Below are 14919 nucleotides of genomic sequence, written 5' to 3' on the forward strand. Positions count from 1 at the left end.
CCAGAGACGTATCTAACCAGGGGCCGGAGAGGTCTAAGCCCCCAGTTTTTTGAGTGATAGAAATAATTGAAGCCATTACTTACATATTTTTGAAAGTTTATAGTAAACTCACGATATATCTATCATTATCTGGGTTTTAGTTGCCCCTCCTCCGGTTTTAACCTTCTAGATTCGCCTCTGCTTCCAGCGAATTTGTGTCGTAATACACCTTGTGTAATCTTCGAGAGTTGCATTCCATTTTGAGTTACTCTAGTAACCTGACCTGGAAAAAGCTCACACGATTAGTTGAACTTCAGGCAGTAATTACCAACCCTGTATGATATTCAGATTGTATTTACTTACATCGGATCCCTGGAAACGTTTCAAACTTTATCCAACTGAATAGAAACAACTTGAAATGAGAAATGATGCGGCATCCACATATTGTAGAAGAATGGCGTGGAGCGTTGATTATAGTTGGTGCAAAAAGAAAACAGAGAAGATCGGCAAGGGGCTTTATTAGGACCAAATTAAACTACCGCTAATTTTACAAATTTTACAGTTTTTCTGTAATGTATTCAAAACAGTAAGTTAAGATAACGAAATATTTGCAAAAACGTATTTAGATATGTATTAGGTCCATAAATTACCATATAGCATATATTCAAATAAAAAAGGCGGAATTTTGTCGTTGAAAAAGAAAGCTAGAAATACAAAGAGCCCCATTAACTTCAATAGCTTAGGGCCCCATCAAACCTAAATCCGGCACTGGTCACCTTCATTATTCTACTTCTGTTAGGGTGGGCGGATGGGTGGGCGAGGCCATCCATCGGGTGGGCGGTCGTCCACCCTCGCCCACCCTTAACGCCGTCCCTGGAGCATATCTCAAAATACGGTAGATGGCATTCTTGGGAATTTCACCCTGTATGGGAAATTAATGAAGTATGCATTTTTGGATTGCGTATGTGTGATTTCCTTTACGCTGTTAAGGACCACCTCCAACAGTTTGTTGTTATAGTTCATTAACATCCTGTATACATATCAAGAGAGAGAGAGAGGGGGGGGAGAGAAATAAATAGATAGATAGATATAGATATTCTTTTCGAGTAATCGAAATACGCAGTCCTTATTTAAAAGTTGAATTCCATAAAGCCCTAGGCGAAATATTTAGATATTGCTAGTATACGAGCATATTATAAACGTTGCCTAATTAATTAATTAATTAACGTACGTTTCGTGTGAGAAAATGAAATCTTCGAGTTTTACGTTCCACGGTTATGCCGGCTAAGCTAAAGGAGACGGTGATACTGAGAAATGAATGAAATGGTGGAATGAGGAAAGTGTGAGGAACCAGGAGAACCCCCAGGAAACCCACGTACATAGTGTTTGTCCACCACAAAGTTCACTTGGCGCGAGCTGGGATCGAACCAGGGATTCCGAAGCACCAGAGGTGAATGCTCTACCACTGAGACACCGCGGCCCCTACGTTTCGTGTGATTTTCTTTAGCAGAAATAATATTTTCTGCTAATGTTTAAATTTTCAAACTGCCCGTTTGGCACTGTACGGTGATTCAGAATATTTCGCTACCATGTGTGTTAAACCACTCACAATTGAATGTGCTGTTTAAGTAAATAATAATAATAATAATAATAATAATAATAATAATAATAATAATAATAATAATAATAATAATAATAATAATAATAATAATAATTATAATAATAATAATAATAATAATAATAATAATGTTTATTTGTGTGCCATGAACAGCCTAACGGCAAAAATACAGCACTTTATCAGACAAGATAAACACATATTACATACAATTTAAGCTACATACGAAAACAATAAACCATAATAATAAAATAAAGTAAAATAATATCGGATTAATAATTCCTTGTCAAATTAACACCAAATATTTTTTTAGTCTCAAAATAGTGGTCATAAATACTAAAAATAATATTTGTCAAGCTCTAAAATTCATGTTTTTATACTGATAAAAATAAATTAAACTAAATTAAAAGAATTGGTCAATCTTCTTAAAATGACAGATTTCGGATTCAAAGGAACTAATGTTGATCTATTTCTTGTATTATAAATTGGTACCCTTATACCTATATTATGCATTTAATATTCACTATGATAGTTATTGTCTAGTAGTTTCTTAATAAAATCTCTTTCAACAAGTTTTCTTCTGTCGCTCAATGCCTGCAATTCCCAAAATTGACACCAGTACTCATAACTATGTGAGTAATATCTATTCACATAGTAATATCTATTCATTTTATGGCAGAGTAACCTAATAAAACATTTTTGTACTGATTCAATTTTGTTTGCCAATGTTATACCTATACCATTCCAAATAATTACACCGAACTCTAATTTTGATCTTGCAAACATCTTGTATAAATATATATATGAACTGGCATTTCTAAACTCAGGCCATTATTTGAAAATGAACCCTATTAATCTTCTAGTCCCTTGGATTGTACCATTTATATGATAGGTAAATTTCATATTTCTGTCAAACACTATACCGAAATCTTTAATCTGTTCGGCTTTATGTAATGTTACTCCATTAATTACATATTTGCTCACGTAGAATTGGGTTTTGTTATTATATGATATTGTATTTAGTTTTCTCACAATGTATTTTCAATAAGTTACTTTTACACCATGTACAGTGAAACCTCTGAATAAACGGACACCAAAGGACGGGAATTTTTGTCCGTTACTGAGAGGTGTCCGTTACAGAGAGGTTACACAAATTTAATTTTTCACAAGGGTAATTGTATATATGTAATATATAGTAAATACATTATGTGTGAGCTTAAATACTTAAAATAAATATGAAACTACTGTATTTAGTACATATTTGAATTACTGGGTGGGATAAAGGAAAAATTCATTGGGAAAGATGAAGGAGAAATTCCTGGGAATCAGTTAATATATTTGTATACTGCAAAAGATAATGCGTGTATGGTAATTTTCTTAAGCACATGTCATCACCCTTTTAAAAATCCATTAATTCACATACCGCCTATACTAAAAGTAAAAATAGCTTAATAAAAGTATGCAATGTTATTACTAAATTCTGAAAATGTGGAGAACAAACACACGAACTATGATTTTTTTGGAAAATAGTTTGCAATAGTTGTCTGCTGTGTACATCCTACGGACACTAGTTTCTGTGCGAAATTTGCTTGTAACTGATCGATTGGAGAGCTTCTGTGTTACCGAGATTAATGGCAAATCTCTTTTAATCGTTCCACTGTTTGACACACCAATTTGTACAAAAGAAAAATGTTGCTTTTCCAAAAAAAAAAAAGTAAAAGAAAACATTGCTTGCTGAAAAATATTATTGCAAACAAACAATGTTTGTTTTGTTATCTATGAGATTGTCGGGAAAGATGGAAGGCCCAGAGGGAAAAGGACTAAATTTGTTAGGGAAGGGAATCTTTCGCATAGAATTCTTGGCCATACGACTGACACTGCATGAGTATTATTGTTTACTGAAAGTTTTCTAAGATTTCCGACAAAAAGCAGTTTATTGCGGGCAGAAAAAAAGAAGAATTTCATAAGTCCAGCTAGAAACTGTTCTGTTTGATGGTTCACCAAGTCTACTTACGATAGATATCTTGTGGGGAAAGACTTTTCTGTCTTCTGTAATATATCACAGAACCGAGAATAATTCCTGTCCGTTATGAAGAGGTTATTGAAAAGTTTGGGGGGGGGGGAAGGACTGTCCGCGTCCGTATCTGAGAGTGTCCGTAAAAGGGAGGGTTTTGTTCCATAAGAGAACATATATAGTTGCCGGGACAAAAAATCTGTCCATATTATAGAGGTGTCCGTTAAGGGAGGTTTCACTGTACTAACAGTATCTAGATCTTCCTGTAATAAGTAGTTACCATACTCACTATTTACTATTCTAAAAAATTTAAATCATCGGAATACAACAAAATATTTGAGTATTTAATTTTCTCATGCAAATCATTAATAAATATTGAAAAAAATGGGGTCCCAGAGAAGATCCCTGAGGTATATCATTCTTTATATAACCGTAACTAGAGGTTATTTGACCAATGTTTACTTTAAACGTTCTGTTTGCTAGATAGCTTAGAAACCAGCGAATGTACAATAGAGAAAGGCCTATGTTTCTTAATTTATCAATAAGAAGTTCATGCTCTATGGAATCAAAAGCTTTTGACATACCTTTATATATAGTGTCTACTTGTAATCTATTCTTAAGTCCCAAATGTGTAAAATCAGTAAATAGTAATAATAATAATAATAATAATAATAATAATAATAATAATAATAATAATAATAATAATAATAATAAGAAGAAGAAGAAGAAGAAGAAGAAGAAGAAGATAGAAACAAAAACTCAATAACTGCAATTTTACTGAAATTGTGAACAATGCCATGTAGAAGATTATGTAGAAGAATTTAATCAATATCATTTGTGATGAAAATATTTGGTATATATGTTAATATTTTATATTATGTGGGAAAGTATAAGCAACATTCTTTGATAGGTACATATTAAAATATGTGAAATTGAAATTAATACTTTGTATATTCAACGATCTTTTTTTAAAAAAAAAGAAAAAAGAAAATAGAAAATCAAGAAGTAAGGAGCTTACAAATCCTATAAAGAAACTAATTTATATCTAACTTGTAAGGAATGAACTTTATGACCTTACAGCTGAGTTGACACTATGTTATTGCAAAACTGAGGTTCTTGCTCATCACATTCTGGAAAAAAATGCTAAAGGTTTAACTTCCTTTTTATCTACCGAAATAAACAGGACTTTGTACACTTTTTCATGTATTTGTCAAAAGATAACAATAACAATTGGAGATTTCTTGTTATGATGCAAGTTCCGATAATCTGTCACGACCCTTTCAGAAGATAACTGATTCAAATATTATAACGGACATAAAGAGTTTAGTCCATGCGGAGATATTCTGACTCTCTTAAGTTGATTGACCTAAGGATAAGTTCTTCAAGTGCCCAAATTTTAATAGAGTTTGTGAGTATTGTGCTTATTTATTAGTTGTTTCTTTTTACAGCAACTTTCTTCATGGTGTTTATTTTGACTTTAATAGGCTTTTGACACCTTGAACTGGAAATTGTTATTGAAAGTTCTAAAAAAAAAAGTTTGGGTTGAAAGGAAAGATCGAAGACTCATAAAAAATTATATATAACCAACAAGTAAGTGTTAGAACAGCGGAAGAAATGATAGAGGATAGTGCAATTGGAATTGGAGCTCGACATGGATGCTGTCTTTTGCCAACAATATTTAATATCTATATAGAAGAGATAGCGAAAAAGAGCCTACAAAATGAAGATGGCATTTCAGTAGGAGGTAGAATCATTGGGTGTATAGACCCTACTAGTGCTGTAACGTAGATTTTTTCTGGGGGGAAGCATTAATACGCATATTTGGGCCTCCTAGAGTAAGTTGTTTTTCTAATTCTTGGGCCTCTCGTTCCACCTTTCTCTTACTCTTTATGGGCCACCCGGAGCCTTTGGGCTCCCCGAGCGCAAAGTCTGCGGGGTCGTTAATTACATCCCTAGGCCCGTCGCGTACACGACAAATTAAGGGGACAATATTGACAAATCTCAAAGTCATATGAATAAATATTATTTGTAGGGCCCCATATAGTAGACACTTTTAACAGAAATGAGTCCATGACTCATTTTTCTTTTATTTACCTTTTGTGTGCTGTATTGTAGTTTAGTGAACTTGTTTGATACTTCATTTATAATTTCATGTTCGTATCGTATATGGAATAACAAAATTTTGTCTTAAAGTAGCCCCCACCTTTGAACGGCAGAGAGCTTCCCTGGGGGACAGTTGCCTCTACACAAGTTACGGCCCTGGTGTGTACAGTCTGCAGATGATATGGCGTTTGTTGCGGAATCTGATGGGAAAATCAATAAGAAGTTAGAAAACTTGAGGAAGGGCTCTGAAGAATACGGAATGAAAGTAAATGTTACAAAGACAAAAGCCATGGTGATTGGAAAGAAGATGTCTGTGTCAAATATAGAAGTAGGAGGGTGGGAAATAGAATAGGTGACCAGTTTTCGATACTTGAATAGTATTATACTACTAGTGATTATATGATGTGTACACTTGAAATAAAGCAAGGTTAGAAATGGCGATAAAAGCCTTTAGGAGAAACAAAATACTATTTTGTGGGATCTTGAATAAAGAGTTGAGAAAAAGACTCATAATATGTTTCGTGTAAAATATTATATGGATTAGAAACATGGATATTACCCAAAAATGAAATAGTGTGGGAGAAAAGAACAATTTTGATAGTATTAAGAAAAGGAAAAGAAACTGGTTGGGACATTGGAAAAGAAGAACTGTATCATGAGGAACGTGGTAGAGGGTATGACGACAGGAAAGAGAGGAAGGGGGCGAAGTAGACTACAATTAACTGTACGTGAAGACGAAGAGGTTAGCGGAAGATCATCGATCACGGAGGTTTCTAAGTTATCTCGAGTGACCTGACAGAATACCTCTGATGATGATAATGATGATGCGATTCTAGTTAAATGGTGTAATATACAAATGATTATCAAAATAATAGAAATGCGTATAGTTTGCAATATATATGATGTGTGTGTTGGTAATATTGAGGATATGTGTGTAGGATATGATATGATCGTCTGCATAACGTCAGGGAGGCTAGAGCGAAGTTATTTGTTTTGAAATTCAAAGGTCAAACTATGGTTACGTTAGTTGGTAGTGGTTAATTGTGCAGTGTTCATGACTGGAATAGGAATTAGTATTACTTTTCAGCACAAAGGCTATATAAGACAGGATCTATATTTTAAGGTAGAATTCGAATCATTACAATGTGTTCAAATTTTATTTTTTCTTTTACTTGGAATCGTACTCAGAAACCGTACACAAAAGGGTCTTGTAATAATTACTACACTATCAGGGACGGCAATTATGGATGCGTGGTTATTTGTTCAAATATATATAAGGTTACCATGTGTTATTTGTGTAGCGAGGATTGTGTTCAACATGATGGCATTTTTCCAGAACTCAGATTGAAGAAGGTTTTGGGAAACTTAATAGCGGATAGAAGAGAAATCTCAGTGCCAGAACATAAAAGAAGTTTCTCACGGGAATCGTAGAACAAAGGGATATAAAAGAGTGTGGAAGTAAATCAACACCTCGAATAGCTTATTACGTAATCATAAGTCAGACTCGAGTTCATAACTCAAAATTTGCAGGCAGGTCCTCATTTCTAAGCCGCTGACTTTAGGATGATCGTGCCTAAAATATACAAAGTGATTCAATCATTTTGCAACACGTAATACGGTCGAGTGAGTACTCTTTCCCCAAAATCTTCACCAACAGTTCGTTTTTATGTATAGCGTACTAGATGGCTTAGGCTCTACGATACTGTGGGCTGCAATATCCTGGCCGTCGGTTTATCGAATGATTACGTTAACAGAATTTATTTCTGCGAGTACTTATTTTAAATAACCACATGAATGTTAGGGTTCGAGATGTCAATGACGTAACGTTCGTGGATAACATGTGGGGTACGGTTACATGAATACTTTTATAAGAATATTTTGATTATTAGTTTTTAGGTTAATCCAAATCGTACAGTTTTGAGAGGACTTGCTTTTTCCCCAGACAAAAGAAAGAAAGAAGGAAATAAAAAGAAGTGAAAAGAAACATGTAGATATTTTAAACGTACGATTCACCAGAAATGTAACACATATTTTATAGTGCTTTAGTTTGTTATCGGTAAGGCATTATAAGAAAAAAGATACAGTATCAGCAATGTTATTTTTTTAAACTTAACACAGGAGGAGAATTGCTGAGTTGTCCAATTCTAATCAACTTTACAATATACTAAGGTTAAGGACGGTATTTAAAACATATACAACCCCTGACTTCCGAACCAGTAAAACATGCAAATGTAAGTTTAAAATCACTCGAATTCTGGACATTATTCAACTAAAGTCAATACTAGATAAAACTCGAGAAAGAGTGATTTCATGAAATTCCTTTCTAGTACAAGCAAACTGCAAACTCACTACAATTAAAATCACTCTTTCCAAAATTAGTTTTTAAAAACTTTTTTCTGACAGACTTTGTAGAGATTTATTTTCTTTTTATTTCTCTTGTAGATTATATATATAAACACAATTTTAGAGTTCAAATTTTACTAGTCATTTCAATTTTCTTTCTTTGATTATTATCACTTGCAAAGCATGTTTTAAGCCTGAAATATTGAATTATAACATATCGCATGCTTCAATCAATCTCACATATGATTACGCAGCACAAATTGTGCGTTTAACAAAAGCAACCGTCGCATCAATGTACCAATATCCAGTGGTGCTACTTTAACTTTTTAACAACCGGTTATGTATATACATATAGAATACTATATACAGGGTGTCTCAAAACAACACCGACAACTTTTGGGAGGTGATTCCTTATACCAAGATAAGACCAAAAGTATAGACCAACTTGGGCGCACAAATGTCTAACTTTCGGAGTTATAGGCTGCAGAAATCATGAAAAAATTAACTTCGGTGGCTCAGTGGTAGAGCATTCAACTCCGGTGCTTGGGGTCCCTGGTTCGATCCCAGCTCGCGCCATGTGGACTGTGTGATGGACAAACATCGTGCTCGTGGGTTTTCTCGGGGTTCTTCCGTTTCCTCCCACTTTCTTCATTCCACCATTTCATTTATCTATCTTCATCACCGTCTCCTTTAGCCTAACCGGCATAACCGTGGGACGTAAAACTTAAAGATTTCATTTCATTTCACATCTCGCTGAAACTTCCTAACTAAACTTACATCTGTACACTTTCTCAATAAAACTATACCTGTTTAACAGGGAAATAAGGGAGTAGCATGAAAATTTGATATTGCACTTCATCTGTACTCTTTATCTTATAAAAACAATCTAGTTCTATTATTTTCTTTTCTGAAAATATTGATACCTTTTATAATTACTTATCGTCTTTTCGAGACGATACTTAGTCGTACTTACCCGTTCAATACCGCATAGTCATAGTGGTTTGTAGCATTGGACCCTCCCACAAATAAAAAAAATTCTAGGTGCGTAACTGCTTTCGAGTGACCATAAGAGAGAAAAAATATGATGATCTTGTGGAAAAAGATGGTTCGGGGTTTAAAGAGATTTACACGTTTCATGCATCTACCCTACATACCAAAGAAAGTTATTTTTAAATATAAATCCGTCAGTTGATCTGTTCATTCTTCTCGGTGTATATAAAGCCATCTAAAGCCCCATTAGTCAATGTGCCAGCACCAGATTTTAAAAATAGGGCTTCCTTAAGATTTTCCAAGGAAGGTTTTACATTTTATATGCTCAAAGGTAAGTGTTGTGTATTAAAAGATGAAAATTAAAAATAAATTATTTCCCGAAAACTCCTCCAACGATTTTATTTATATTTCAGATACCAATATTCTATTAACAACACTATAATATGGTATAAGGTTTTTCTCTCTGGGAAAAATCTTTAAGATGTATTTTACTTTTGCAGCGGAGTTATTTTGCAACGGTTTTTTTTTTTAATGACCAGAGCAAGTATGTGCTTATATCATAAACAAATGTATTATTAATAAACTGATTATATGAAGTAACTCATCCGTTCCGAAAAAAAAAATCAGAAGGGGCAGTTTATTGGTGTAGTGTGTTATTTTCGGACAAGTTTCTTTTACAAAATGACTTAATCGGTTTTATTCAAATTTCATAAATGCGTGTCTCATTAATAATCTTTTAATATGCATTAAACATATTCGTTCTGTAAAAAAAGAAAAGAAAAGAAAAGAAAGAAAGAAAGAAATCACTGTTGATCTCTTCTGTAGGAAAGCACGTTGATACATTGAAATTGGAGGTTTAATATGATGATCTAATCATAAATGACAGTTTCAAATACTTTTGCAATTGCTAGTAATATAGCCACTGGATTATAGTTTTCTCTACTGTTTTTATTGCGGAGTGTAGTGACCGGGCATATTAGTGACTCTTTCCATATGTCCGGAAAAACGTTTGTCCTTTTGAGATGATAAGTAAGGTATATAGAGCGTGTTTCAAAATATTACTACAATTCTTCACAGTATTGTGTATTATCAGTATAGTATATTATCAGTTCTAATTGCCTTATTTCGTTTCAGTTTCTTTATTGTATTTCCGACATATCTTATACTATTCTCCTAATATGTAATAAGTTCTCATATTCCTCGTGTAGATATGTTTTATCATGTGAGTTAATACTATTTTTATTTAAGGAGGAGGATTTATTGTAAATGGACTGGAAGTGCTGAGCAAAAGTTATCGCAATTTCATCATTTTTAGATAGCCACTGTTCGTCATAAGTCATGGACTCAGAAGAAAGACGTTGGGATATACATTTTTAATGTAGTTGCAAAAGTTTTGTGGGTTTTGGATTATATTATTTTCAGCATTACAGATAAATTCATTATGTGCTATTGCTATTGATATTTCACGTTTCGCTTCCCTACTGAGTTCTCAGTATCGTTATAATGATATTGTTGAATGGTCGTTCCCTTCCCCTGGAGTCACTTTATGCGATGTTCTTTCTTAAGTTTAATTTTTGTAGTACGTTTTCAGTAAACCAGCAAGGGAAGCCTTTTTGTGTCTGCCTTTTTATGGGAATACACTTCTCAAATATGTATTAAATTACCCTATATAATTTTTCTACTGCTTTATTTGGATCTGTACATTTGTTTACATATTGCCAGTCTATTCTCGCTAAATCATTACTATAAACACTTATATAATTTCCTTTCATAACATTGAAAAAAAATTCTTCTTCTGTCTTTGTTTCTTCTGTTCCTTTTCTTTTCTAGCCTAGCTAGTTTAACATGCGGAAAACTGATACATAAAACGTAACGTGAAAATACTTAAGTCAAAACATGTGGTAACCCACTAGGGATGGTACCGAGACCGAGACGGACTTTTATATACCGAGACGAGACCGAGACCGAGACGGACTTTTACATACCGAGACGAGACCGAGACCGAGACAGACCTCTATAAATCGAGACGAGACCGAGACGAGACCTTGGTCAGTCTCGAAAGTCTCGGTCTCGTCTCGAATATTGACAGCTATTTTGCTTTTACTCAAAATTTGTTTCACTGCTGTGTGAGATAATATGGGACTCATGTACAGTGGCGTATTTAGGGGGTAGGTGTCGGGCTCAAGCCCCTCCCGAAATAAATTTGTGATCATTTTTTCGCATTGCACGTACAACACAAATGTTTCTTACCCGTTCCTCAAGCTTCTTCCGAAACAAAATCAACTTCTGTTGTATATAATCTTCTCTCTCTATATATATATTGTGTATACCTGAGCGTTAAGGGGGGGTATGGCCCCTATAGCCTTCCCTTGGATCCATGCCTTTGAAAATGCTGAAAATTTGTACCATATTGTGGGAAATATTGAAGGGAAAATTCTTCTAGATACTCTGCAATACCACTAGATAAACAAGCAGTGTTGCCAACGCGAAATAAAGGTGCATTTTCTCAAATTGCACTATGTAAGATATTACCTATTTCTAATTTAGATATTGAATAAAACCACAATACCACATACATTATTCAGTCTAACAAAGGACAATACAGTATCACCAACGTCAAAATTTTGAAGATCTCTAATAACTCAAATGGCATAGATGGTGCAATGCGCATCATTTGTATCTTAGCGTCAAATACTATTATCATGGTATAATGTATTTCGAATGAATGAAGGATCAAAGTTACAAGAAATGAAAAATTTAACTTTTTCTAAAGACTTCACTTGGAAAATGTGCTGACATATCACGTCTCATCATGTAGATGCTTCCAAAAGACTTGTGATCATAATGTCGTTTACAACAATTGTTATTTCAAACTTTTTCAGAGATATCAAACACATGGATAGTGATTTTTGTACTGCTTAGTTGTTCCCCTAAACCTTAATCGTGATGTACACAAAACCATGATTAATTAAAAGTTCTAATTATACCCTAGTTACATTTCACTTTTTTTAGTTTCACCACCGACCACCTCAAACTCGATCCATACCATATAGCTATATGCAAATTATTCAAGGACTTACAGTTAGTAATACACATTGTGTTGATTTTTGGATTGGTTTGTTGTAGTTTAACGTCAAACGATTATGCTAGGGCGTCTAAAGGAGACGTGGAGCTAATTATTATAATGGAATCCGAACCACTTCGGTCGTTCAACTGTACCCCCACCAGAAATCGAATTTGGGACGGCGCGAACCGAAGTCAAGCGTGCTAGCCACTTGACCAAATGGAGTCCTCACATTGTGTTGATTTAAGTCATTGAGTCAGTTTTGTCAGATTCGAAGATCAAAAACTAGCATGTCTATGCTCCAAAACTAGCGGATTTGAACTGTTTGTAGGACAAATATATACGATAGAAATGAATTATTTGGTAACTAATGACTGGTACTAATGAAATGATTTTTAATATGGACTGGAAAATGTGCTGGACATATTGCAAGAAATTATGATCGATGAACAAAAACAATTCTAGACAGGATACCACGAGATAAAAACAGTCTAGAAAACGTTCTTGTACAAGAAGGTTTGACGAAATCAAGAACAACTGGGGAGTAACCTGAGATAGAATTGCTCAAGATAAATAGTTGTAGAGAAGACCTTCATCCAGCAGTGGGTTGATAATGGTTGATTATTGGTTGATTATGATTGTGGTTATGATTTTATTATATCTGGACCTCAGAGATAAACTAAACCAAGTTATAATTTCATAATTTTACAGGAGAAGCGAAAAACCGGTTCTTTGAGTAAGACCTATAGTACTGTTTTTCAAACTATACTAAGTAGTTACAAAGTAATAGGATGCTCTTTGACTTATATTATTATACCACTAGAAAGAACATAGTCTAGGCCTATTAAAAAGTATTGTTAAATCAATTTCGACCAAAAAGTGAATTAGCATTAGCATAGTCTACCTCTAAAGTTCATATATATATATATATATATATATATATATATATATATATATATATATATATATATATATATATACTTTTACTGGGTAAGGTAGGGTAAAAACGGATCCAAAATTTAACGAAATTCGTACAGCGAAAAAAAAAATTTTTGACTCTCCATATTGCAGCAAAACTACAAAAATTAATACAAAAGAAAACTAGAAAGTTAAGAATCACTCGAATTGCCGGGACAGAGAAAATAAATACATATAGCTCGAATTACCTATATATTTATATAATATGTATGTTCATGTTTCGCAAGTAATTTTCAATCAATATAAAATTTCAACTTGATGAACGCACGATTAGTTTTCTCGAATAAAGATCACATGCACCGCTGAGAGCTCAGGAATAAGCTTAATCTATGTTACGGCACTGGATATATGCTTATGCAATACATTACGACCTTATGAACTTGTATAAGAAACAGAATGTACTTCAAGTGAGACGCGAACTATACGAAACATCGTACTTTGAATCTAACTTGTTTGGTGATCCAACCCGAGACCACAGATAGCAAAGATGAGTGCCGTAGCTCTCACCACAAGGTTAAGGAAGTGCATGTTTTAAAGAGTCTCTTAAACACTGAGATGTGAAACGGCAATAAAGCATTTGATCAATTTAAAACAAAATATATTGTAGTAATAATTTACTGTATTTATTAAGATAATGAATATTATATTCTGTTTTTAAAATGACAGTCAAAGCAGGATGTATTGGATAATAACTGAGAAATAGTAAAATTTAAATTTCTTTACGATTAAATACATTCGTGCTGTTATGTGTTGCGTTATCCGTTAGGAGGTATTGAACAATTCTGATTCAGAGGAAAGATATAAATTACTGTATAGTACTGAAGTTAATTTAATAAAGCTTAATTGTATAGGCAGTACTGAGACTATTTAAGACGAAGTCTATTGCTGAAAGTGAAATATGATTTACTATTAGGGTTTTATCCCAAGTATGTTATACCCACTGATGATTGAACCTGGAACACACACATGGAAAGCATTAGCACTAGCAAATTAGCTACGAAGAGGTACACTCATGTTCAAAATTATTGTCGAATGTCTATAAATGTGTTGTTGTGCGAATATAATTTGATAACGCATTCGCCTGGAATTTCTTATAATGTTAGTATGTGAATAATCGGCAAAGACATGTATGTGGCAAATTTCATGTCAAAAGAGCAGTAAATAAGAACAATAAAACAAAAATAAAACTTTCTCATTCATTTAGCAACATTTTGTTTTATTAATTCTAACTTTCGTATTTATTTTTTTTCCTATGAAATTTACCACAAATATACATTTCCCGATTATACACATAGTATCAGTATTAAAAGTACCCTGCAAAATCATTATCAAATTTTATTCTTACAAGAAGACAGTTATAGATATGCGACAATTATTTTGGACATGAGTGTACATCATACCATAATTCTAAGTCAAGAATGAAGGCAAAAAATAAGAAGCGGAAACAACAGACTGTACGATAATAATACTTTCACAATTTTAATTTCACACTATATATTTCGAGACGAGACCCGAGACGAGACCGAGACTTGGCTTTCGAGACCGAGACCGAGATCGAGACAGGCATCTGTTGACCGAGACGAGACCGAGACCGAGACGGCGATTTTTGACTCGAGACGAGATCGAGACCGAGACCGCTACTTATCAACCGAGACGAGACCGAGACTGTATAAAGTCTCGTCTCGTCTCGATACCATCCCTATAAAACCCACGAAAAACCTGCCCGGCACGCCCCGAGCATATACAAAAATACATACAAAGCGCAAAAGGTTTGGCTAGTGAATGCACTTACTTTACTTACTTACTTTATTTACTGAGGTGATCTTTTGATCT

The 14919-nt window shown here is 33.9% G+C and overlaps 1 protein-coding gene across 1 annotated transcript in view; it reads left to right on the forward strand.

The window, feature by feature from the left end:
* Positions 1-5333: 5333 nt before the first annotated feature.
* Positions 5334-14919, forward strand: part of LOC145693271 (retinol-binding protein pinta-like) — a 95011-nt gene continuing 85425 nt past the window's right edge. The window contains exon 1 of the mRNA XM_081769115.1: positions 5334-5352. The gene's annotated coding sequence lies outside the window, so the exon portion shown is untranslated. The remainder of the gene's footprint in view (positions 5353-14919) is intronic.

The sequence above is a fragment of the Thermobia domestica genome, chromosome 8, assembly GCF_964235325.1.
Source record: "Thermobia domestica chromosome 8, izTheDome1.hap1.1, whole genome shotgun sequence".
Classification (NCBI taxonomy): Eukaryota; Metazoa; Arthropoda; class Insecta; order Zygentoma; family Lepismatidae; genus Thermobia; species Thermobia domestica.